General features: G+C 44.1%; 1 long non-coding RNA gene across 1 annotated transcript; it reads right to left on the minus strand.

Moving 5' to 3' along the window:
* Positions 1 to 16,703: 16,703 nt before the first annotated feature.
* LOC132229362 (uncharacterized) lies at positions 16,704 to 24,884 on the minus strand. The gene is made up of 3 exons (XR_009451671.1): positions 24,735 to 24,884; positions 24,411 to 24,616; positions 16,704 to 17,787 (listed from the first exon to the last, which is right to left on the minus strand). It is a non-coding gene; the product is annotated as an uncharacterized LOC132229362 (long non-coding RNA).
* Positions 24,885 to 26,123: the final 1,239 nt, after the last annotated feature.

A 26,123-nucleotide genomic window follows, 5' to 3' on the forward strand; every position in this document is an offset into this window, starting at 1 on the left:
GGCGATTTAAAGTAGCTCTTTTGAAATTTCCCGCCCTGAGGCAAGTACCAACAGAAAGTTGATAGTCAAGTTTACATGTGAATAGCTATGGTTTGGCTTCTTGACTTCCCCAGCAGGAAAATTGTGACCATTTTGAAATTTAGCAGCTATGCCAGGCTTATTGGCTGGAAACTTAAAACTTTTAAGTTCAAATCATCTAAAAGTATTGAGATTTACAATACTGAAATGTGATCTGAGTATGCCTTGTACAAAATCTAGAGGACAGTATTAAATCTGTTGGTTGATTATGTCTTGCATTTAGAAGTTTATTCTTTAAAATGTTAATTACTGATTGAGAAATGCTGAATATTTGACTTGCCAGCTAAGAGTTTAAGATTCGGATTGAATTCGGAAAAATTGTATAATTATGATACCTAAATGCCTTAAAAGTAAAAAAAAAAAAAAAAAAAAAATTATTTTTGAGAAAATAATTTTTGTTTTCTCTGAAATAATTAGAATTCAAAATATGTTGCTTATTGATCTGATTAAAAAAGAGGATTAATTTTATGACCTCAACTGAAATTTTTAATACAAAAACCAGTTTAAATTTAATTGCAAAGAACAGTGTAGACAGCCACCACTTTGGGCTGCGTGACTTGGCAGCCACCATGTTGGCCTCATGGCTCACCGCGCCCCTGGGGGCTGCCATCTTGAAACAGCAAAGGCCCCGCCCTCTGATTTAGCCAATCACAAAAGGAATGTCTTCTCACTGAGGCAGGATAGAATGTCAGGGGTGGAGCTTTAAGGCGTAATTTCACTACAGAAATTCGGATGGGGCAGAAAGTGTTTCTAATCTCTTAAATCTAGAAAACCCTGCTTTCCTTAAACTAAGGACAATTAAAGGTTATATGTTCCCTCCCTAAACAAAAGTTAAATAGCTTATGTCAAAGCATTAAGAGGGACTGATAACAGTAATCCAATTTCTGTGACCCAGCCAAAATTTTAAAACCAGTTTAAATTTAACTTATATCTCTTAATAATTATAATAAGTATATAATTTTTAAAATCATATATATATATATATATTTTTATATATATTTGATGGTCTTTCAAGTTGGATTTCAAAACTATAACCAAGGAATGACTGAGAAATTTCACGGGCCCTGAAATGTTTTCAAAAGTTTATTCTCGGGGGAGGGGGTGGGGCGGAGTGAAAGGGGTGGAGGGAGGTTGGAGTAAACGTTGCCAAGCAGCTCTTGAGCATCCTGAGGGGGCCAGCTTGGCCCTCCCTTAGGCCACCCCGGATCAGAGATAGGATCATCTTCTGTGCCCTTTGGGACTGAGCCAGATACTCTAACCAAGAACCCACAGAGAAAGAAGATGGCGGTGATATAGGCAGACAGCGTCCCAGGTTGTGTCCCAGAGCAAATGGAGTGAGCAACTGAAACTAGTAACACCCACCCCGAATTGGCAAAATTGCTCAGCTGGTGAGACGGTTTGCAGCCGGGAAGGGCAGAACTCCCCTGGAAAGGTTAAAAAAACCAGGGATTTGGGCAGGAAAGTTTGCCAGACCTCTGAGCCCAGAGTGTCGGAGGGAGACCGCATGGCAGACAGCCCCGTCCCCTGGGACAGGCACAGCCCCTGACGGGGGAAAGGAGATCTGCGGGATTCCTGGAGCTGCCAGAGGATTTGAGAACTGGGTTCTGTGACCAGGGAGGACTGAGCCTAAAGGGGGCAGCCTGAAGAGCTGACCTGACCATGCAGTGCCAGTAAGAGAGGAGCTTACAGAACCTAAGCCTTCCCCGTTTCCACGGCCCACGTTTGTTTGTTTGTTCTCACCGAATCCTGTTCATGGGACATTTCGGATACAGACACTCACCTGTGCTGAAGAGAGGGAGGGGTGCGGAGGAGTGGAATCTGGGGAGAGACTGAGGAGAAAAGGGGGGCCAGGAGAGGTGGCAGCGAATTGAGTGTTGAGTGCTGAGACACCCCTTAGCCCAGGACTGGGTCAGCCATTCTCTCCAGAGAGTGAGACTCCTCCCCCCAGCCCCCAGGCAAGGAGCACAGCCACACCCAGAATCCACCCTGAACAAGATCAAGGATTAAAATAATCTGATCAGTTCCGGGGAGTTAACAGGGTCTGGCCTATAGAAGGATTTTCAATGCCCTATAGCCTCAGAGGCCAACCCCAGAACACTGCCACCCAGAGGCTGAGCCACAAACTGACTCTTTGCTAAACACAAAATAAGGCAGTCTGAGAAACAAATAAGGCCTGCTTTGAAATAAGGACTGTGGTTTACAACACAGAGGAACAGTGTATCATAGGGAAACTCAACACTCTCCTGAATACCTGGCAGGACTAAAGGCGAGCCAGACTGAAGAATAGAAGAACCAAAGGACCTTCACTACTGCAATTTTTTTTTCTTTTTTCACCTTTTAACTAAGAAACCAAATTTTTTTCTTTTTTCTTCTTTTTTTTCTCCTTTTTTTTTCTTCGACTTCTTTTTTTTTCTTCTTTTTCCTGATTTTACCCTTTTAATTACTACCTTCTTATTTTTAACCAGCATTATTACTGCTACCATTTTACCATCTTTTAAAGTGCCATTTTATTTTCTCTTTATTCTATTTTGGGATTAGTGTTCTCCATTCTATTTTCATCGTTACATTATTGGTTGTTTCTAGTTTGCATTCATCTCCAGGGAGCTGTTGCTGGAATTTGCTGGGATTCGTGGCGGTTCTATAGGAGTATTCTCCCCATATAAAAAGTCTCTTCCCCTCTTCCACTTCATTCTCTTTTTTCGCTCTTTTTTTTTCTTTTCTTTTCTCACTTTTATTTTTCCCCCTTCTTTTTCCCAATTTCATTTTTGCACTCCCTTTTTTGATACCTACTTTTCTTTTCTTTTTTCTCTTTTATCTTTATCTCTTCCTTCTTCCTTATCCCCTAATTCTCTTTATTCGGGTGGTCACCTTTATTTGGGGTTATTAATATTGTGAATATATTTGTGTTTAGTGCCTGGTACATGGTGCCTTGTTGTGTTGTATTTTGTGCCTTAGAATCAACGCAGCAGATCCAAGCTACAGCAACCTCCTGAGCACCACACCCTCTGCTGAGGAACAGCAGCTGTACGTGAAACCGCCCCCACCAGCCAGAAGAGCCACCACAGCTGTGAACAGCACCCACCAGAGGAGCTGCTGCCAACTGAAGAGCAGCTGCTACCGCAACCGCCCGAAGAGCAACCACAGACCAAGGAGTCACTGCCACCAAGGGAGCAACCACTGAACGACTCAACGTCTAGATATGTCAGTGAGATCAAACATGGGTAGACAAAGAAACCCCCAAAGGAAAGAGAAGGAGGACTCTCCAGAAAAGCAGCTAAGTAATACACAGGCATGCAACATGACAGAAAAAATATTCAGAATAAGGGTCCTAGAGTGCATAAACGAATGGAGGGAAAAATCGACAACCTCTGCAAGAAGCAAGAAGAAACAGATGAAAAAATCAACAACTTAAGTAAGACCCAAGAAGAAATGAAGAGTGATATAGCTGCAATAAAAAACACCATTGAAAGTATCAACAGTAGGCTAGGAGAAGCGGAGGACCAAATTAGTGAATTAGAAGACAAGGAAGCAAAAGACACCCAAAATGTACTGCAATTGGAGAAAAAAATTAAAAGACAGGAGGAGAGCCTAAGGGAGCTTAGGGACAACATGAACCGAAACAACATACGAATAATAGGGGTACCAGAACAACAGAAAGATGAACAAGGATTAGAAAACCTATTCGAAAAAATAATATAGAAAACTTCCCTGAGGTGGGGAAGAAAAAAGTCACACAAGCCCAGAGAGTCCCATACAAGGTGAACCCAAAAAGACCCACACCAAGACACATCATAATTACCATGGCAAATGTTCAGGACAAACAGAAAATCTTACAGGCTGCAAGAGAGAGACGGAAAGTTACATACAAGGGATCTCCCATTAGACTGTCAAATGATTCCTCAACAGAAACACATCAGGCCAGAAAAGAATGGACAGAAATTTACAAAGTGATGCAAAGCAAAGGACTGAATCCAAGAATACTCTATCCAGCAAGGCTATCATTCAAACTTGAAGGGGAAATAAGAAGCTTCACAGACAAAAAAAGGCTAAGGGAGTTTATCACCACCAAGCCAGCAATGCAAGGAATGCTAAAGGAACTGGTATAAAAAGAAGAAATAAAAAGCTCAGAAATAAAACAGCCACACACACACAAAAAAAAAAATGGCTACAAACAAGTACCTTTCTATAATAACTTTAAACGTAAATGGACTAAATGCTCCAACCAAAAGACATCGAGTGGCTGAATGGATAAAAAAAAACATGACCCATACATCTGCTGTCTAAAAGAGACCCACCTCATTAGAAGGGACTCACACAGACTGAAAGTGAAAGGATGGAAAAATATCTTTCAGGCAAATGGAAAGGAAAATAAAGCTGGGGTAGCAATACTTATATCGGACAAAATAGACCTCAAAGTTAAGGCATTAACAAGAGATAAGGAAGGCCACTTCATAATACTAAAGGGATCAATACAACAAGAAGATATGACCCTGGTAAACATATATGCACCCAATGTAGGAGCACCCAAATTCATAAAAAAACTCCTGGAAGATATCAAAGGAGAGATCGACAACAATAAAATCATAGTAGGGGACTTTAATACACCATTGACAGCACTGGATAAGTCCTATAGACTAACAATCAGCAAAGATACAGCAATCCTAAATGACTCACTAGATCAGATGGACTTAATAGACATCGTCAGAACACTTCACCTCAAAGCCAGGGAATATATGTTCTTCTCAGGTGCTCATGGGGCATCTTCAAAAATAGACCACATATTGGGTAACAAGCAAAGTATCCCCAAATTCAAGAAGATTGAAATCATAAAAAGCATCTTCGCAGACCACGATGCCAATACTAGAAATAAACTACAATAAAAACAACCCGAAATACTCAAACCTCTGGAAGCTGAATAGCATGATATTAAATATTGAATGGGTTACCTATGAGATCAAAGAAGAAATTAAAAACATACTGGAAACTAATGACAATGAAAACACAACAATCCAAAACCTATAGGACACAATGAAAGCAGTCCTGAGAGGGAAGTTTATAGCGCTACAGGCCTACCTCAAAAAAACAAGAAAAAATGGTAGTAAATCACCTAACTCTACAACTCAAAGATTTAGAAAGAGAGCAACAAGAAAACCCCAGAGTGAGCAGAAGGAAGGAGATAATAAAGATTAGAGCAGAAATAAATGACATAGAGACCCAAAAAACAATACAGAAAATCAATCAAACCAAGAGCTGGTTCTTTGAAAGGATAAACAAGATTGACAAACCTCTAGCTAGACTCACCAAGAAGCAAAGAGAGAGGACCCAAATAAACAAAATCAGAAACGATAGAGGTGAAATAACAACAGACCCCACAGAAATACAAATGATTGTTAAAAAATACTATGGACAGCTCTACTCCAACAAACTAGACAACATGGAGGAAATGGACAAATTCCTAGAAAAATACAACATTCCAAAACTCAATCAGGAAGAATCTAAAAATCTCAACAGGCCAATAACTATGGAAGAACTTGAAGCAGTCATCAAAAAGCTTCCATCAAAAAAAAGCCCCGGACCAGACGGCTTCACAGGGGAGTTTTACCAAACATTCAAGGAAGAACTAAAACCTATCCTCCTCAGACTACTACAAAAATTTCAAGAGGAAGGCACACTTCCAAGCTCATTCTATGAACCCAGCATCACCCTAATACCAAAACCAGGGAAAGACAACACAATGAAAGAGAATTACAGGCCAATATCCCTCATGAACATAGATGCCAAAATCCTCAACAAAATCTTAGCAAATCGGATCCAGCAGTACATCAGAAAGATCATACACCATGACCAAGTAGGATTTATCCCAGGGATGCAAGGATGGTACAATATCCGCAAATCAATAAACATGATACATCACATAAACAAATTGAAAGAAAAAAACCACATGGTCATATCAATTCATGCAGAAAAAGCATTTGACAAAATTCAACACCCATTTTTGATAAAAACTCTCAGCAAAGTGGGAGTAGAAGGATCATACCTCAACATAATAAAAGCCATATATGACAGGCCCACATCCAGCATCATACTCAATGGACAAACACTAACACCATTTCCCCTAAGAACAGGAACATGACAGGGATGCCCCCTCTCACCACTCCTGTTCAACATAGTACTGGAAGTGTTAGCCATTGCAATTAGGCAAGAAGAAGAAATAAAAGGCATCCAAATTGGAAAAGAGGAAGTAAAACTGTCCTTATTTGCAGACGACATGATATTATACATACAAAACCATAGAGATTCCATCAAAAAGCTACTAGACTTAATACATGAATTTGGCAATGTAGCAGGATACAAAATTAACCCCAAGAAATCTGAGGCATTTCTATACACCAATAGTGAACTTTCAGAAAGAGAGATTATAAGAACAATCCCGTTTACCATCCCACCAAAAACATTAAGCTACCTAGGAATAAACTTAACTAAAGAGGTAAAAGATCTCTACTCAGAAAACTACAGGAGGTTGAAAAAACATATAGAGGAAGACATAAACAGATGGAAGAACATACCGTGTTCATGGATTGGTAGAATCAACATCATTAAAATGTCCATACTACCCAAAGCAATCTATAAATTCAACGCACTTCCCATTAAAATACCAACAGCATACTTCAGAGATCTAGAACGAACGCTCCAAAAATTCATCTGGAATAAAAAAAGACCACGAATAGCTGCAGCAATCCTGAAAAAGAACAAAGTAGGTGGGATCTCAATACCAGATATCAAGATGTATTACAAAGCCACTGTTCTCAAAACTGCCTGGTACTGGCACAAAAATAGGCATACCGATCAATGGAATAGAATAGAGAGCCCAGAAATCGGCCCGAACCAATATGCTCAATTAATATTTGACAAAGGAGGCAAGAACATACAATGGAGCCAAGATAGTCTCTTCAATAAATGGTGTTGGGAAAATTGGACAGATATATGCAAGAAAATGAACTAGACCACCAATTTACACCATACACAAAAATAAACTCAAAATGGATAAAGGACTTAAATGTACCACAGGAAACAGTAAAAATTCTAGAAGAATCCAAAGGCAACAAAATCTCAGACATATGCCAAAGCAATTTCTTCACTGATACAGCTCCTAGGGCACTTGAAACTAAAGAAAAAATGAACAAATGGAACTACATCAAAATAAAAAGCTTCTGCACAGCAAAAGAAACCATCAACAAAACAACGAGAAAACCCACTGTGTGGGAAAACATGTTTTCCAATGTCATATCTGATAAGGGCCTAATCTCCAAAATTTATAGGGAACTCATACAACTTAACAAAAGGAAGATAAACAATCCAATCAAAATTTGGGCAAAGGACCTAAATAGACACCTTTCAAAAGAGGACATTTAGAAAGCCAAGAGACATATGAAAACATGCTCAAATTCAGTAATCATCCGAGAGATGCAATTCAAAACAACAATTAGGTACCATCTCACACCTGTCAGACTGGCTATCATCAACAAATCAACAAACGACAAGTGCTGGAGAGGATGTGGAGAAAAAGGAACACTTGTGCACTGCTGGTGGGAATGCAGACTGGTGCAGCCACTATGGAAGACAGTATGGAGTTTCCTCAAAAAACTGAAAATGGAACTCCCATTTGACCCTGTGATCCCACTTCTAGGAATATATCCCAAGAAACCAGAAACACCAATCAGAAAGGATATATACACCCCTATGTTCATAGCAGCACAATTCACCATAGCTAAGATCTGGAAACAGCCTAAGTGCCCATCAGTAGATGAATGGATTAGAAAACTGTGGTACATCTACACAATGGAATACTATGCTGCTCTAAAAAGGAAGGAACTCTTACCATTTGTAACGGCATGGATGGAACTGGAGAGCATTATGCTAATTGAAATAAGCCAGTCAATGAAGGAAAAATACCACATGATCTCACTCATTCATGGACAATAGAGACCATTATAAACTTTTGAACAATAATAGATACAGAGGCAGAGCTGCCTCAAACAGATTGTCAAACTGCAGCGGGAAGGCCGGGGAGGGTGGGGGTGCAGGAGGTAGGGGGGTAAGAGATCAACCAAAGGACTTGTACCAATGGACATAAGACACCAGGGGTTAGGGGGGGCTAGGGGACTGTCTAGGGCGGGGGGGGAAACTGGACACATATGTAATACCCTTTGTAATACTTTAAGCAATAAAAAAAAGTTTATTCTCTCTTTTTAAAGGGTTTTTTAATTTAGCTAAATTTAATACACTTGAAATCACATGGAAAACTTTATCAAATAAAAATTAATGAATATATTTTAAGTTTTTGCCTCTGAGAAAGGGCAAAATAAGTTATTTTGTTTAATATTTATTAAAATACAGCAGTGAAATTTTAAGATGTAATTTGAAATAACAAAAGCTCCTCACTACTGCATTTTAAATTAGGCTCGAAGTGGTGCAGCGTTTGCCCCTTGTGAATCAGAAGTTTACTAAATACTAAATTTACTTGCTTTGCTTTTTAAAAAATTCTTACTTAAATTACTATCCTTGTAAGCAATTGGATCCTAGTAAAATAAATTCTTCTGAAAAGGTTACTGAAGGCTTCCCATGATTCCTCTGTATATGCAAATAAGCCAAAGGGTATACTCGTTAAAAATATAATTGCTACTATTTACAGATTGTTGTTAAAATACTAAATCTGACAATAATTAGTCTCCATAAATGAAAAAATCACTTGAAATATATAGCTTTGCGATAGTATTTGCTAAAATCTCATAAGGCAACCATGTTCCTTACATTTGTTGCTTGTGTGAGAAAGAAAGCTGTCTGGAAGGAAATAAAAAGAGGTTTCCTTCAGATGTCTAACTAAAATTGAAAATAAATATATTGGAACTCATAAGCTAAATTAAATAATTTGTGTTTTGCCTCCTTAAACAAAGTTTATGTAAATTTACTTAAAGACTAATACCAGAAATTTAATTAATGTCATTTACTGTCCATAACTTAGGACAAGTTAAGTTAAAAGAATAAATGTTATTTCAAACTGACTTAAATTGGCAAATTGGGCTAAGTGGATATTCAGGGGAACTTAGCTGTCACCTATGAAAATATAAACTACTACAATTTTTATATAAGACCTCCATCATTATACCAAAAAAAAAAACCACTAGGCAGGAACCAATTCCTGGAGCTTTAACTGTTTTTACTGATGGGTCATCTAATGGGAAAGCTGCCTATCATACTATAAATTCTGACCGAGTCATACTGACCAGTCATACTTCTGTGCAAATAATTGAATTAAAAGCTATTAAGGCTGCATTGCAAGATTTCCAACAGCCTGTTAACATAATTTCTGATTCCTCTTATGCTTCGGTCCTAGTAAATAGAATTGAAACTGCCCGGTTGAAATGGTTTAGTGACCAAAGTTTATTCTTACTATTTAAGCAAGTTCAACAGATTGTGCAGCAGAGAAAATACTCGTTTTATATCACCCACATCAGGGCTCACAGCATATTACCTGGCCCATTAACTAAGGGAAATGCACATGCTGATCAATTGGTTGCTTTATTAAAAGAGGCTTCAGAGTCTCATCAGCTTTTAAAAATCCCAACTTGAAAAACAAAAAAGGGGGATAATGGAGAAATCACCTACAGGTAGGCTGCACCTAGCTTTAATTACTCTAAATTTTTTCACTTGTGATGCTAATGAAAAGACACCTATGGAGCTACATTGGTGTCAGAATAAAAGGAACAGCCCAGAGACTACCTGGGGCATGGTAAAGTGAAGTATGGTAACAATTAATTCAGGTAAAAACTATAAGTTTCATATGTCTTAGAAGGCACATTTTTCCTTTACCTGGGAAGGACAGCACAGCTATCCCAAGGTCAGGGGGCTCCAGTTAGCATGTCAACTCAGTGTTCTAGAGACCCAAAACTGCCTAAGTGCCAAAGTTTAACCTAGGTCACCAAGGACTTTAGATAACGTGTTCATCCAAAACTGTAATTTAGATAGCATACTGTCTCTGCTTCTGTAAATTTCTTCTTTTTTAAAAAACTAGGTTCCTCATTCCAAACCTTGAGTTTAAAATTTAAGTTGTCATGACCTAGAGTAGAGCAAAGAATATTCTTACATGGTATTATTCTACAAGTTTTATTAATAATTTTTGATGCTTTACAACAGTATATTATGCATTTATCCCAAACAAACTTACAAATTAATTCTTTGACATGAAGGGATTTATTCCCTCCTGGGAAGGCACTTAAGCATTCTGTATTGACCTCTCTTGACCTTTTTTGCCAAAAGGATTCCAATTGTCTACAGCTGTTATCTGAGCTCTCCATTCAAGCTGAGATCATGAAAAGCTGGTAGCATGGATCTGTCTCTGGCCCAATGGCGTAAGTTGGGCTCTCTCTGGAGAAGAAACCTGAGTTCCCTATGATCAATGCCAGGATCCCGCCAGAAGGCGAGGGGATCCAAAGGCAGTTGCTGGGCATGGAGACCAGAGGGACATAGGTTAACAAGGAGACAGAACTGAACATCACATCACCCTACTTGGCCCAGAGATGCTTGGTAGTCAAAGACGGGTAAGACCCCACAGGGTGGGGCAACCTAAGACAGGCACAGCCGGGGGCCAGTAGGAGAAAACTTGGGGTTCAACAGAGGTGGGGCACAGATCCTCACCCCCCCAATGGTGCAGGGGCTTGAACACTCAGCCCCTTCTGAGGAAGGTCTCCTGTCCCCATGGCTGCTTCTTGCTTCCCATGCCCAGCCCAGATCAGGAACCAAATAACAGAAGAGACTTGGTCCAGCTGAAAATGGTACCCAGAAAAACGAAGGCTTAGTTTAACAGACTCTAAATTTAAATCTAGCCTAAGAAGAGGAATGCTCAGGCCTCCTCAAGGATGTAAAGTGATCCTTTCTTGTTTTTTTTTTAATTTTTTTTTTCTTTTTCCATTTTTTTTATTGCTTAAAGTATTACAAAGAGTATTACATATGTCTCCTTTTTTCCCCCCCGCCCTTGACAATCCCCTGGCCTCCCCTACCCACCAGTGTCTTATGTCCATTGGTTATGCTTATATTCATGCATACAAGTCCTTTGGTTGATCTCTTACCCACCCTCCTCCTGCCCTCCCACCCTCCTCGGCCTTCCTGCTGTAGTTTGACAGTCTGTTCGAGGCAGCTCTGCCTCTGTATCTATTTTTGTTCATAAGTTTATAATGGTCTTTTTTATCCAGAAATGAGTGACATCATGTGGTATTTTTCCTTCATTGACTGGCTTATTTCACTTAGCATAATGCTCTCCAGTTCCATCCAAGCTGTTGCAAATGGTAAGAGTTCCTTCTTTTTTATAGCAGCATAGTATTCCATCATGTAGATGTACCACAGTTTTCTAATCCATTCATCTGCTGATGGGCACTTAGGCTGTTTCCAGATCTTAGCTATGGTGAATTGTGCTGCTATGAACATAGGGGTGTATATATCCTTTCTGATTGGTGTTTCTGGTTTCCTGGGACATATGCCTAGAAGTGGGATCCTTTCAATTAATATTTACAGTGTAAATTAAGATCATTGTTAGAATATTAAATTTGACTGTAAAATAGTTGTCAAGTTTTCAAAGTAATTAAATTTGGCTAACTTGAAATAAGTAATTATTCATATAGTATTAACCAAAATTTTCATTTCATGGTAAAATTGCTTAACATGCAATGAACCTAAAGCAGTCATATTTTTGTGCCGAAAAGAAAAAATAAAAATTTAAAGTTATCTAGACTGCATTAAAAAATTTTCCATAAGCCTCCTAATTAAATAAAAAATGGGGGATAGTGGAAGAATACCATGTAAGGAAAAATATCCTGTAACTAAATTACATCTAGAAAATTTTTTTCATTTATAATGCTAACAGCAAGACACCCATGAAAAACATATGTGATGTCAAAATAAGCCTAAGGAAAATCATTTGGGCAAATATAAAAAGGATTCCCCAAGTAAAATTTCCTTTATTAACCTTTGGTCGAGAATACGTTTGTATACTTTCAGAAAACAACTCCAAGACCATGTGGATTCCTGCAACAAGGGATCCCAGAGAGAAACTGACCAGATTGCTCCAGCCACAAAGACAGGAGAGACAGTTCAGAGATGGAGATGGTGAAGATGCCTTGCCATGCTAGCAGTCAGCAGCTGTGCGGCGCTGCAGGGTGCCCAGGACCAAACCAAAGAGGACCGGACCTGCATTTGTCCACCATCCAGAACCAGCATTTCATTGCTGGCATGTACAAATGAACTGTCGGACATTGAAACTTGGACTCAGAACTGTTGGACATTGGTTTTGGGACTTAAACATTTTTTGTTCTTATATGTTTATTTCTGGTTTTTTTAAGGAAAAAATAAGGGGGAGATGTGGGAAACTGTTTATTGCCTTCACTATCTGATAAGCATAGACAGAGAACCCCCCGAAGGCTGGGTGCCTTTGAAGCCCTAGCAAAGGTCGGAGCTAGGCGCCACCTCTGTTTGTCCAGACAGTGGTAGCTGAAACTACTCCCCCATTTATTATTATGTAAATCCTTGCTGATGGGCTAGTCTGCTTGTTACTAGGGGGTCACCTGCCTGAGGGCTATGCTATGGGGGCATCCCAGATCAATAAAAGCTTGGTGAGGCCTGAGCACGAAGGAAGTCCTTCGGGACTTGCCTCCTGGTCCCCCAATATTGCAAAATTATCCCGTGTCTTTTTCTCTCGTTTGTTGTGCGGCTCCTCTTTCAGATACCAAACCCTACTCCATGCAGAACATGGAGGGAGTCTTACACAACAGTTATTCATTGAAAGAATATTTTAAAATAATTTAACAACTTTTCAGTGACTTATTCATTATGACTTATCCAGTAATATACTATTTATTATTTTTTATTTTTATTAAATTTATTGGGGTGACACTGGTTAACAAAATTATACAGGTTTGGGGTGCACACAATTCTATAGCATATCATCTGTATACTATCTATACTAATAAAAGAGAAAAATGGTAATTGGCATATGACGATACCCTTTACATTGGCTAATCAGGGCTATATGCAAATTAACTGCCAACTAAGATTGGCAGTTAACTGACAACAAGATGGCGGTTAATTTGCATATGTAGGCACAATGCAGGGAGGTGAAAGGGAAAGCAGGAAGAAGCCCCCTGCCACTGACAGTGATAGGAAACCCAGGGGGGAGCTAAGAGCTGGGGGGCAGGGCAAAGGCGGCCCAGGTGCCTTTTCCGCCCTGGCCAGTGATAGCAGGAAGTAGGGGTGGAGCTAGCGATGGGAGCTGGGCACGGTGGAAGCTGGCAGTCCCAGGAGCTAGGGGTCCCTTGCCTGGGCCTAAAGCGAAGCCCATGATCGCGGGGCCGCTGCCACGGCAGGTCCCCGCTGCCCGGGCCGGATGCCTAGGCCAGAGGCATCAGGCCTGGGCAAGGGGCCGATCCTGGGATTGGAGGGTGATGGAGGTCAACACCTGAGGGCTTCCCAGTATGTGAGAGGGGGCAGGCTGGGCTGAGGGACACTCCCCCCTGCCCCCCCCACACCCAGTGCACGAATTTCGTGCACCGGGCCCCTAGTCCTATCTAATAAAAGAGAAACATGGTAATTGGTGTACGACTGCTACCCTTCCCATTGGCTAATCAGGGCAATATGCAAATTAATTGCCAACTAAGATGGCAGCTAATTTGCATACTGAAGGCAGGGTAGGACAGCAGAAGCCGCCATCCAGGACCCTGTGTGCCATGGGGGGTGGGGAGGCTGGGGCTAAGGCAAGCGGTGCTGATCACTACACCGGAGCCCTCCCCCGACCACCCCACCGGAGAGCGATCTGCATGCTGGTGGGGGCTGGGGCCAAGGCAAGCAGTGCCGATTGCTGCGCCTGCCTACCAGAGACAGGGGGCCCACTCCTGTGTGCGACGGGGGTGGGGGGTGGGCGGGGGTTGGGGCCAAGGCAAGCGGTGCTGATTGCTTCCCCCCACCTACCAGAGACAGGGGGCCCACTCCCATGTGTGATCGGGGGCAGGTGGGGGCTGGGGCCAAGGCAAGCAGTGGCGATCGCTTCGCTCACCTAGGAGAGACACTGGGGCCCACTGTGTGCGATCGGCCAGCGGGTGAGGGCTGGGGACAGGGCAAGCAGTGCTGATTGCTTCGCCTGCCTATGAGAGACAGGGGGCCCACTCCTGTGTGTGACCCGGGGGTGGGCGGGGGCTGGGCCAAGGCAAGCGGTGCTGATCACTTCCACCGCCTACCAGAGACACAGGGCCCATTCCTGTGTGCGACCGGGAGGTGGGCGGGGGGGGGGGGGGGGGGATCGGCGGCAGCATTGCTTGCCTTAGCATGAGCCCCGCCCGCCCGCTGGGAGCCATCCAGCCCAGGGCCAGGAAGGCAGGAGGCGACCCTGGAGTGCTGGAGCCACCCCGGCTCTCCCAGCTGTCGGTGCTTCATGAATCCCAATTTTCCGCGGAGGCGACGGCTGCAGGACCCAGAGCGGGAGACAGGGGAGTGGGCCAAGCGCGGCTCTGGCTCGGGCTTGATGGAGGGCACCGGTGCGTGCCGAGGATATCTCCCCGGGGGCAGCGACTCCACCTGCTGCCTGGGAGATCTGTCCAGCCCGAGCCGCACTCAGCCTGCTCCCCTGTCTCCTGCTCTGCGTCCTGCAGCCACTGCCTCTGGGGAAACTTGCGATTCATGAAGCGAGGGCGGTGGGGAGGAGGAGGCACCTAAGAAGTCCCCTGCTGCTGGCGCTGGGAGCTGGGAACTTTGTGCCAGGCGCTCCCGGCGGGGCCGTGGCAGAGGGGAGCTGGGACTCTGGCCACCACCGCCGCTGCCCCACAGCTGGCTACTGCTGCTGCTTTGGCTGCTGGAAGCTCCGCTGCTGCTTGGGGTCCAGGCGCAGGAGGCTGGCCAGGAGCCTGGGCCAGGTCAGCAGCCCCCGCCGCCGCCTCAGCAGCAACAGAGCAGGCAGCAATACAATGGTGAGTGGGGCCTGAGCCCCGCCCGCCCGGACACTGGGCCCTCTGAGAGAGAGAGGGAGAGAGAGAGAGAGAGAGAGAGAGAGAGAGAGAGAGAGAGAGAGCGCGAGAGAGCGAGAGAGAGAGAATTTGGCACCCCGCATCTCTCCTTGATCAACCACTGTGATTCAGGCCAGCAGAGGGCTGCCTTCAGGCTGCAGCTCCAGGTCCCTCATCCCCACCCCAGGCCCTAGAGCACAGTGCTGGGCAGAGGCACCCAGTGGTTCTGGAATGCAGCGTTGTGAGGGGCCGGCAGGAGGTGTGGCGCGGCGCGGGCGGGGTGGGGGGGTGGGTGGGGGGGGGTGGGGGGGGTTGTGTTTACACCACCAAGTTCCCCACTTCTGCCCTGGCCCACATCCCTCCTCCTTCCCCACAGAGGCCCAGCTCCTGCCTACATGCTTGCTGGGCAGGCCCAACTGCACCAGAGAGTGAACTATGGCAATCAGGATGGCACTTCCTGGGATGGGATGGCCAGACCACGGGGATTCATGAGGGCGATGAGGCCCATGGGGCATGCACAGCCCTCCGGCAGTGGGGGTGGCCGGCCAAGCAGAGTCTGGCTACAGTGGGGCCAGTGGGAGCCCGAGGCCACCCCAACCCCCACAGGTCCTGGGCAGACCGTGGCTCAGTGGAGAGTGGTATCTCCATTCATGGTGCCCAGGGGTGGCTGTGAGCTGCTGCAATCCCACCCCATGCTTCAGGGACGGGGAGAAGGCTCGCAGCCACCAGCACCCTAGGCTGCACCGCCTGGCCTGTGCCTCAGCCTGCCAGGTTGGCAGGGTCCAAAGAAGGTGAGCTGTTCCCTTCCACCAGTGGTAGAATAGGGAGGAGAGCTCTGGGTGCAGGGAGGGGACCTCAGCTGGTAGCCTCCTGGTGTGGGCCCTGGCAGGGGCCGGTGCAGAAGTACCAGGGCACAGTTGCTTTGGTGTCTCGGTGAAGTTTGCAACTGACCCAAGGAGGAAACCCGAGAGGGGAAAGGACGGGAGGCATGAATTGCCAGCACTGTAGCCACTTGAAAACAGCTCCACTTGGAATGTGAGGTGGTTGTATGTTCAGCTGAGAAGTGAGGGGGCTGAACTCCACTATCGCTGGGCTCCTGTCAGTCTAAGGCCCAAGCATCCACCACGACAAGGGGAGAACAGAGCAAGGGGCCCGGAGGAAGGGAGACAATTGAAGAAAACCATGTCTAGACTTTCCCTAGCCCTCTCCTTCTTTCTGCTGCCTACAAGAGTCCCAGGCCCGGCCACAGTTCTGTGTCCACCTTTTAGTCCCCTATTCTCCAACTGCAGAGGAAAGAAATAAGGAAGGTGTCTGTGCTGCCTTCAGAAAGTATCTATATACCTGATTGGCCAGTTGCCTTCCACAGAGGGAGGCCAGACTTCGGCTTAGGCCCGCTCCTCACAGGGGCATCAGTAGGGCATCCTGTGAGGGCTCCCAGACTGTTAGAGGGGGCAGGCTGGGCTGAGGGATGCCCCCCGAGTGCACAAATTGGGTCTGGCCAATTGGGACTGAGTGAGACAGGCTGGATAAGCCCTGGAGCCCTCCCATGGTCCCTTCCTGGCTGGCCAACCTCCTGTGTCCTTCCCCAGCCCCAATCATGCACCAGTGGGGTCCCTCAGCCTGGCCTGCACCCTCTCAAAATCCAGGACCCCTTGAGGGATGTTGGAGAGCCAGTTTCGGCTCCATCCCACAGGCCAGGCCAAGGGACCCCACTGGTGCACGAATTCATGCACCAGGCCTCTAGTACTACACATAACACACAATACAATATTTATTAATTTATAAGAGAGTAGTTATTAAAGTTTCACCATCGTCTAAAATGAAGACATTTAGGTAGACCTTGTAGTAGCTCTCAGTAAAGAATATTTATTCTGAAATCCATAGAGTTAAATTCAACCATACAGATAAGGCATTCTCTTAAGTTATCCTGTATGTTTGACTCAGCCCCAAAGATGGAGAGATTATTTATGGCTACTCAGCCCTGGAGTGGCAGAAAAGAAGCTGGGAGGTGGGTACAGATGGAATTTAAATCTGGAACATTGTAAGACTGAAGATTAGAAAGAGTTATTTTAAGGGCATGGCGTATGGTGTCCACATGGAAATCACATTGGAGATTTTGTTAAGGACTGCTTTCTTGCATCCTGACTACAGAGTAAAGCACACAATTGGGTCAAAGAGATCAAAGAAATATCCTAAACGTTCTCTTTCTTTCAGCCAACCTCACTACTGACCAGGCATGCTCATTTATTTACAAGGTAGTTTGTCAGAGAACAAAGGGGAAAGACTGACCATTTTCCCAAGGTTGTGACTTAAACTATTGGACTAAAAGTCAACTATAAAGCCACAGCTCATACTGATGTCTTTTAAGTCACTTTTAAGTGGTAAGAATAAATTTGCTTTTCAAAGACTTCAAATATAAACAGACAGAAAAAAATAAATGAATGTGACCCCTTTTTTCAGATTAGGGTTTTCCCTCCTTTAAGAATGATTTTTTTCAACAGTCTCTTGCTTGGAAACAGTCAGGCTGAACACTATTGCAGAATTTCTTCTTGGTCTTGATGAGGACAGGTGGCGAATAGATGAAGGATGAGTTCCTGTGGCCACAACTTTTCTTTTTCCAGTATCTCAGATATGTAACTCCAGGTACGTTCATCCAAAGATAGAAATGCTCTTCAAAGAAAGGACAAATTCTCAAATCTTGGCAACACATATGAAGATATATTTTGTTCAGCTCAAGGCCCGGTACAAGCTAACTTCTTAGTGTCAAAAAATAAAATGGTACAAGACAAGTATTGAGGATCATATCACATATATATTTTTTAAAGCATCAAGTTTTCAGAAACTTGCCAAGAAGAAACAAATATCATACACACAGAAAAAGAAATCTTGCCAAAAATTTTAACCAAGTTAAAAGATCTGCAGACCCATAGAATCTTTTTCCAATAGCACTATATATAACCTGAGTTGCCAACTCAAAGCCAAACTCATCTGATGGGTAATTTTCTAATATGTAGCTTAAGAGTATTTTAAGAAGAAACACAAAGCAGATATGAACATTACTTTGCATGATTGTCAAAGCTCAGATTTAGAATTTGTATTAAAATCATACATGAAAGCCCTCTCTGGTTTGGCTCAGTGGATAGAGCATCGGCCTATGAACTGAAAGATCCCAGGTTTGCTTCTGATCAAGGGCACATGCCCTGGTTGCGGGCTTGATCCCCAGTGGGGGGTGTGCCAGGGGCAGCTGATTAGCAATTCTCTTCATTGATGTTTTTATCTTTCTCTCATTCTCCCTTTCTCTTTGAAATCAATAAAGATATATTTTTAAAAATCATACATGAAGGCTAAATAAAAAATTGTAAATCACTCTTGTTCTCCATAGAACAAAAATATTAAACAGTGCTAGTGTAGTAAAAACAGTTATGGAGAAAAAAATTCTGGAAATTTCAAGTGGGATCCAAACTACTAACCTGTCTTATTAAAGGGTTTCTTCATGCAAAGGTATTACATGAAGAAGTCTTTTGTGAGGGACCCAATTACCTAGATATGTTTTGACAGCCTGAACAGCTTGTCAGAACAACAAAATCATTGCTAAAGCTCTAGAGAGCTTAGCAATTCCTGCATAATTGCCAAGATTCATCTAAATTTTAGAGATGATAACAGCATACTTACAATTCAGAACTTAGTTTTGTGATTTCAGTTAAGACTGAACAAATTTCTTTTCAAAATTGATTTTGAACTTGAGAAAAGTGTGCATTTTGGCAGTCCATGTGTTAGAGAATATGTTTTGAGGACCATGGAGCAATTTCCAAGACTGGAGAGCAGACCTTCTTGAGATGCTATGCATCAGAATTGTCTTAGCCGACCTGACCCAGCAGGTCCCAGATGGCCAGGCTGATGTTGGCCATGAAGAGCCAAAGCATTATGAATACTTATCAAGACAAAAACACAAACACATAATACTATACATAGTAACTGAGGCAAGAGAAAAGACAGAAAAGATGGGAATAAACAAGAAATGTGAAAAGGTTTCCATTTTACAACTAGTTCCAGAAATTTAAAAGAAGTTTCCAAAAAGTCTACAAAGAAGCTGTGGTGACTGAGGAAATGCTGGGAGTTGGAAGCTCTAACTAGCTATTTATTTACACAAATGGAACCTCTGGCTGTCCTTTCATATTCTGAAGATCCAGCCAGAAACAGGAATCTTTATGAAAATCATATGCTAGAGAAACATAAAATAAATAGGTTGACTTTGTAATATCCTAATATATAAAAAGCCAGGGGCCATTATGACCTAAATGACTGGACAACAACCGAATACCAGTCTACCGGCGGGAGGGAGCTCCCTCCCTGCCCCAGCCTGGGCGCGGTGGTGGCAGGAGAAAGCTCTGGGCCCTGGCTTGGGCATGGCGGAAATCTGGGTCTCATGCAATCGGGGGCATTGCCGGCCTTCAAACCGGACCCTGACAGGAGGGAGGAGGGAGCCCCATTCCTTGAAGAATCAGCCATTGGACAGTTTGCTGTCAGCAGCCTGCCAACCAGGAATCCCATTCCCCTGTACCCAGGAACCTGATCTGACACTGGCCTCCCATTAAAATTAATTCAAAGACAGTTTTCCATGATGCCAGCATTTGCGATGACTAGACAGAGTAGGAATATTTCTACTTGAACCTGTTTTCACACAAGGTCAGTTATATGTTGCTTTCTCTCGAGTTCAAAGAGCGTGTGATGTTAAAGTTGTAAATACTTCCTCACAAGGGAATTAGTCAAGCACTCTGAAAGTGTTTTCACTCTTAATGTGGTATACTGGGAGATATTATAATAAGTTTAATCACTTTATCAGTCATTGTTTGTATCAGTGTTGTTTTTACATCATGTTTTTGTTGTTTTTATATCATGTCTTTGTTGTTGTTATATCATGCTGTGATTGTTTATTTATTAATAAATGTACATATTATTTTCAAGTACATTTTACTAATTTTCTTTCATCTCTAACACTTCTATTATAGAGAAAGGGCAAATAGCAATATTAAAATATTTCCTCTAATTAATTCCCTTTTAATGTGCATGAATTTCATGCACTGGGCCACTAGTCCTATATAATAAAAGCCTAATATGCAAATCGACTGGATGGCAGAACAACTGGTGGAATGACCGGTCACTATGACACACACTGACCACCAGGGGGAAGATGCTCAACGCAGGAGCTGCCCCCAGCCCACAGGCCCCAGGCCAGCCAATTGCCCCATGGGTCACCTGCAGAGGAAGGCAACTGGTGGCAGTGATGGGGGAGCGGGGCCAGCCGGCGAGAGGGTGGCAGTGGAGGGCAGGGCCAGCCAGCCAGTGGGCTGGTGCCATCCCCTGATTGCCCTGATCACGGGAGGTGACCAGTGCCAGCATTGGGGCAATTGGGGGGTGGGGCCAGTGGGTAAGCAGGAGAAGCAGCCCCCTGACTGCCCTGCTGGTCGCCTCCCGCAGAGGGAGGCCACCAGTGGCAGGGTACAGGGCCAGAAAGCAGGCGGCCCCAGGCAGGCCAAGGCAGGTGCCAGCGGGGGCCTCCTGATCACCCTGTTGGTCACCCCACAGATCGGCCCTGATCACCAGCTAGGTCTAGGGACCCTCCCCATTCATGAATTTCATGCACTAGGCCTCCAGTTTGTTTATAAAAACAGCAGTGCTATTTATCATGTGACCTGCAGTGAGTTAAATTTGCTGCTCTGATAGGGCCTATTGGAAACATTCTAAAAACTTAGCTGGGATAAGATATAGAAACTCCTTGAAATGTTAAAAAATGTCCAGGCTGCATTAGTGTCTGAATTATCTATCTATCACTGCTTAACAAAATACCCCAAAACTTAATGACTTCAATATATAAGCATAAATGAACTTTATTAACTCAGCAATTTAGGCTGGGCTCAGCTGGGCAGTTTTTCTGTCACTTTTGCCAAGTCACTTTAATGGGCTCAATTGAGGCAGGATGGTCTATGATGCCTCGTGGACATACCTGGAAGTGGGTACTGCCTGTCAGCTGGGCCGCATGTCTCTGAGCTGTACATTCAGGTTGCTTCACAATGCCAGGGGCCAGAGCAAACACTGTAAGGCCTCTTGAGGTCTAGGTTCAAAATCACACCATTCAGCCACATTTTATTGGCCAAAGCAAATAACGAAGCCAGTTCTAGATTCAAGGAGTAGGAAGCAGAACCTACCTCTCCAAGGGAAGAGAAAGTCACATTGCAAACGGGCATCTTTACAAACAACCTTCCATGGTATCTTTACATTTTTTTTTTCCAGTCAACCTAGAGTGCTGGCTCCCAACGATGAAAACTGGCATTTAAAGAAAAGGTGCTGAACCTTAGTAACTTTGGAAAATAATATTTCGACAGGAAACTGTAAGAGTAAAGACAATAAGAAAGGTACATAAACACTGTACTTATATGGATAAGTTACTTCCTGTGGGGGTATAGGCTAATGATTCCTACACTACTGTCTATGCATGCTGAGACTAAGTAAGTGAAGGCATAGGATGCCAGGGAGCCAAGTTTTTTGCTATTGGAGAAAGAAGGGGGCTCAGACAAACAAGGGGGGAGGGAGCACTAAAATTAACCTTGTGGTCCTGGATTAGATTTGGAGACATCAGTATGAAATAATGTTTGGTTTAATATAGATATAGATGGATAAATACACAAATATCTATATATGTGTGTATACATACATATATTTCCTAGCTGTGTCCACTGAGGGGCATAGAAGCAATGACACTCCAATACCAAGGGGCCACATCTTGCTTTCTATATCATTCTCCAATTAAGGAATAAGTGCTCTTTGGAGAAATGGTTGGTTGTAAAGATGAGGCAGGAGGTAATATACAAAATGAATCTGGAGCATTTTGTAGTGCCAGAAAGTAAGGAAATGCTGAAAAAATAATGTGAGCATGTCAGGAGACAGGACCTAAGTGAAAGAGCTCCCAATGGCCAAAGCTGGAGCAATTCAAGCAATATATAACTGGGTTATAACCTATAATATAAAATAACTATCCACAAGTTGGTACTGATATAAATGATTGAATAAATAAATGGTGGAGAAGAGACAAACCTCCTGAACAAAAGAATTCCTATATAGTTTATATAGGTATTCTTCCTCAGAAGGACGAAGATGAACTGCCCAACCCTTAAGTATGGGCTCTGCTTAGGGACCTGCACAGTGGACAGCCTGACAACTACCAATCAGATGGGTGATTACAATTAACATCATCAGTGGGAAGTCATACGGGTAACAGGAATCCTTGATACAATGATGAGAGTGGCATTTCACTAGCTTCCTTCCAAAATCCCATAGCCCTAGTTTAACTATGAAAAAAAACATCAGAGAGTCCCATTCAAAATTGTGCAGGTCTTTAAAATGCAGAAAAATTTGGGAAGTTGTCATAGACTAGAGAGCTCAGGAGACAAAAGACTAAATGTGATATGCTATTCTGGAAGAGAAAGAGGACACCAGGGCAAAACTAGTGGAATCTAAATCAAGTTTGGAATCTAGTCAATAATGTACCAATGCTGGATCCTTGGTTGTGACAAATTTGCCTTGCAATAAAAGATGTTAGCAATAGGAGAAACTGGGTGAAAATTTATTGGGAACTCTCTGTATTACCTTTGCTACCTATCTATAACTCTAAAAGCTTCTTTAAAATGTCCAAAATATATAAAGAACTCATACAATTTAAGACCAGGAAGACAAATAATCCAATTATGGGCAAAGCACCTAAATAGACACTTCTCCAAAGAGGACATACCGATCGCCAATAGATAGATGAAAAAAATGCTCATGGTCACTAATCATCAGAGAAATGCAAATTAAAACAACAATGAGGTATCAGCTGATACCTGTTAGAATGGTTACTATGAAAAAATCAACAAACAAGTCCTGGCGAAGCTCTGGAGAAAAGGGAACCCTAGTACACTGCTGTTGGGAATGAGGACTGGTGCACCCACTGTGGAAAACATTATGGAGTTTCCTCAAACAATTAAAAATGGAACTGCCTTTTGATCCAGCAATCTCCCTCTAGAAATATAGCCTAAGAATCCCAAAACACCAATCAGAAAGAAAATATGCACCCTTATGTGCTGGAAATCTAAAGCAAATGCAGTTAGCATAAAAATGCAAAGAGAAACATTGGAAAGCCAATGGACTTTGATATTCAGCAGGGCTGAAAATCAGCATAAAACTGCCCTGCTTTGGGCTCAATGGCTCAAGGAAATTTCCTGACCTGGTAATCTTTACATTCTTTACCAAATTTTACCTTTGATCTGACTGTATGCATTGCTAAAGGGCAAATGTGTATTCAAGTAAATAAAAAGTGGACCAGGCCAGAAGTTGGTGTGCCTCATCAGGAGAGAGGTCTCCACCTGGCCCTCCAATGCCTTCTAAATTCATATTTCTTATATAGTATTTTCATTTGTGCGTCAGCCCCTCCTTCAGATCCTGAACCTAGCCATGCAGGTTGCAGCTCCTATGTTCATAGTAGCAGTATTTACAACACTCAAGATCTGAAAACAGCCCAAGTGCCCATCAGCAAATGAGGAGGATAAAAAAGCAGTGATACATCTACACACTAGAATTATATTCAGCTATAAAAAAGAAGGCACTTATATCAAATTGAAGAGCTGCTGCACAGCAAAAGAAATAGACAACAAAACAAACAGATGGCCAAACAGATGGAAGATGATATTTGGAAACAGTAGCTCTGACAAAGGTTTAATTTCCAAAATACATAAAGAACTCGTAAAACTCACCACCAAATAAATAAACAATCCAATCAAAAAGTGGGCAGAGGACCTGAAAATACACCTCTCCCAAGAAGACATACAAACAGCCAATAGATATATGAAAAGACTAGTTGCCCAGTGCACATATTCATGCACATTGAAAGGAAATTAATTAGAAGAAATATTTAAATATTGCTATTTGCCCTTTCTCTACAATAGAAGTGTCAGAGATGAAAGAAAATTAGTAAAATGTACATGAAAAAATATATAAATTGATTAATAAATAAACAATAACAAAATATTTTCCATGAAATTTTTACTGTCAGAATCCTCGTTTATCATTAATTTTTTAAAATATGTCAGGTATTCTGGAAAATTTATATCATTTGGGCTGCAACATCAAGTAAATTTTCTATCAGATGGTTTTTCATCAGTGATAGGCAAAATTGACATGTAACAGTCATTCCACCACAACTATTTTCAATAATTGCATCCTCATTTACTTTATTTTTGCTGTGAAGGCAGTTCCTACCAGTATTGGCAGTACTTGTTGATGACAGTTTTTCAGACATACTCTGTCAATGATGCCGCTTTATTTCAGCTGCAGAGGTACATTGTGTCAATAGTTGGTAGTCAGACATATTCTGTTGACAACGCCGACTTCTTTCAGCTGCAGAGATACAATTGGGGCCAACTGGCTGGGGAGGAACCACAGGAGATTGGCTTGCCTAGAAGGGACTGCAGGAGGGCTTCAGGGCATGTCCAGCCCTGTCTCGCCCTGGTAGCCCCAGCTCGCACACCCAGCCTTGCAACCCCGCAGCCCTGCCTGGCACCCTTCCTGGCATCGCCCGCTCACCTGCTCCACCATCCCACTGCAATCCAGCTCTTATCAGGGGCCATTGGGGCTGGCAGCGCCTCCACTGCCACCTGCTGCCATTTCACGTCATGGATGCCTGCCATGTTCTGCACCACCCCCTGGTGGTCAGCGCACGTCATAGCGAGCGATTGAACTTCTGAGGGGACAATTTGCATATTAGTCTTTTATATATATACTAGAGGCCCGGTGCACAAAAATTTGTGCACTCGGGGGGGGCGGGGGGGGGTCCTTCAGCCCAGCCTGTGCCCTCTCGCAGTCTGGGACCCCTCGGGAGATAACGACATGCTGGCTTAGGCCTGCTCCCGGGTGGCAGAGGGCAGGCCCAATTCCTAGGTGCAGCCCCTGGTTGGGCTCAGAGCAGGGCCGACTGGGGAGTTGGGGCGCCACCCCCTGTCATGCACAGAGGAGGGCAGATTGGGAGGTTGCGATGCCACCCTCAGTCACGCTCAGGGTAGGGCCAATTGGGGGGTTGGGGCACCGCCCCCTGTCACACTCAAGGCAGGGTCGATGGGGAGGTTGTGGCGCCACCCCCTGTCACGCACAGAGCAGGGCCAATCAGGGGCTGGGGCGCTGCCCCCTGTCACACACAGAGCAGAGCCCATCAGGGGGTTGAGGAGCTCCCCACTGTCACTCACAGAGTAGGGCCGATAGGGGAGTTGGCGCACCGCCCCCCATCACACACAGAGCAGGGCGGATCAGGGGTTGGGGCACCGCTCTCTATCACCCACAGAGCAGGGCCAATCAGGGGGTTGGGGCGCCGCCACTCTCACACTCAGGGCAGGGCTGATGGGGAGGTTATGGCTCTACACCGTCACACACAGAGCAGGGCCCGTGGGGTGAGGGGGTTGGGGCGCCGCACACTGTCACACACAGAGCCGCAGGGTGATCAGGGGTTTGGGGAGCTCCCCCCTATCAGGCACAGAGCAGGGCCGATCAGGGGGTTGGGGCGCCTTCACCTGACATGAACAGAGCAGGGCCGATAGGGAGGTTGGGGCGCCGCACACTGTCACACACAGAGCCGCAGGGCAATCAGGGGGTTTGGGTGCTGCCCCCTGTCACACTGATCCCGGTGCCAGGAGGCCTTGCAGCTCTGCTGATCCCAGTGCTGGGAGCCATATTACTCTTTTACTATATAGAATAGAGGCCTGGTGCATGGGTGGGGGCTGGCTGGTTTGCCCTGAAGGGTGTCCTGGATCAGGGTGGGGGTCCCCACTGGGGTGCCTGGCCAGCCTGGATGAGGGGATGATGGCTGTCTGCAGCTGGTCACACGCCCTTCAGGGTGGAGGTCCCCACTGGGGTGCCTGGCCAGTCTGGGTGAGGGACTGAGGGCTGTTTTCAGGCTGGGACTGAAGCTCCCAACTGCTCCTT

This window comes from Myotis daubentonii, chromosome 3 (genome assembly GCF_963259705.1).
Source record: "Myotis daubentonii chromosome 3, mMyoDau2.1, whole genome shotgun sequence".
Lineage (NCBI taxonomy): Eukaryota > Metazoa > Chordata > Mammalia > Chiroptera > Vespertilionidae > Myotis > Myotis daubentonii.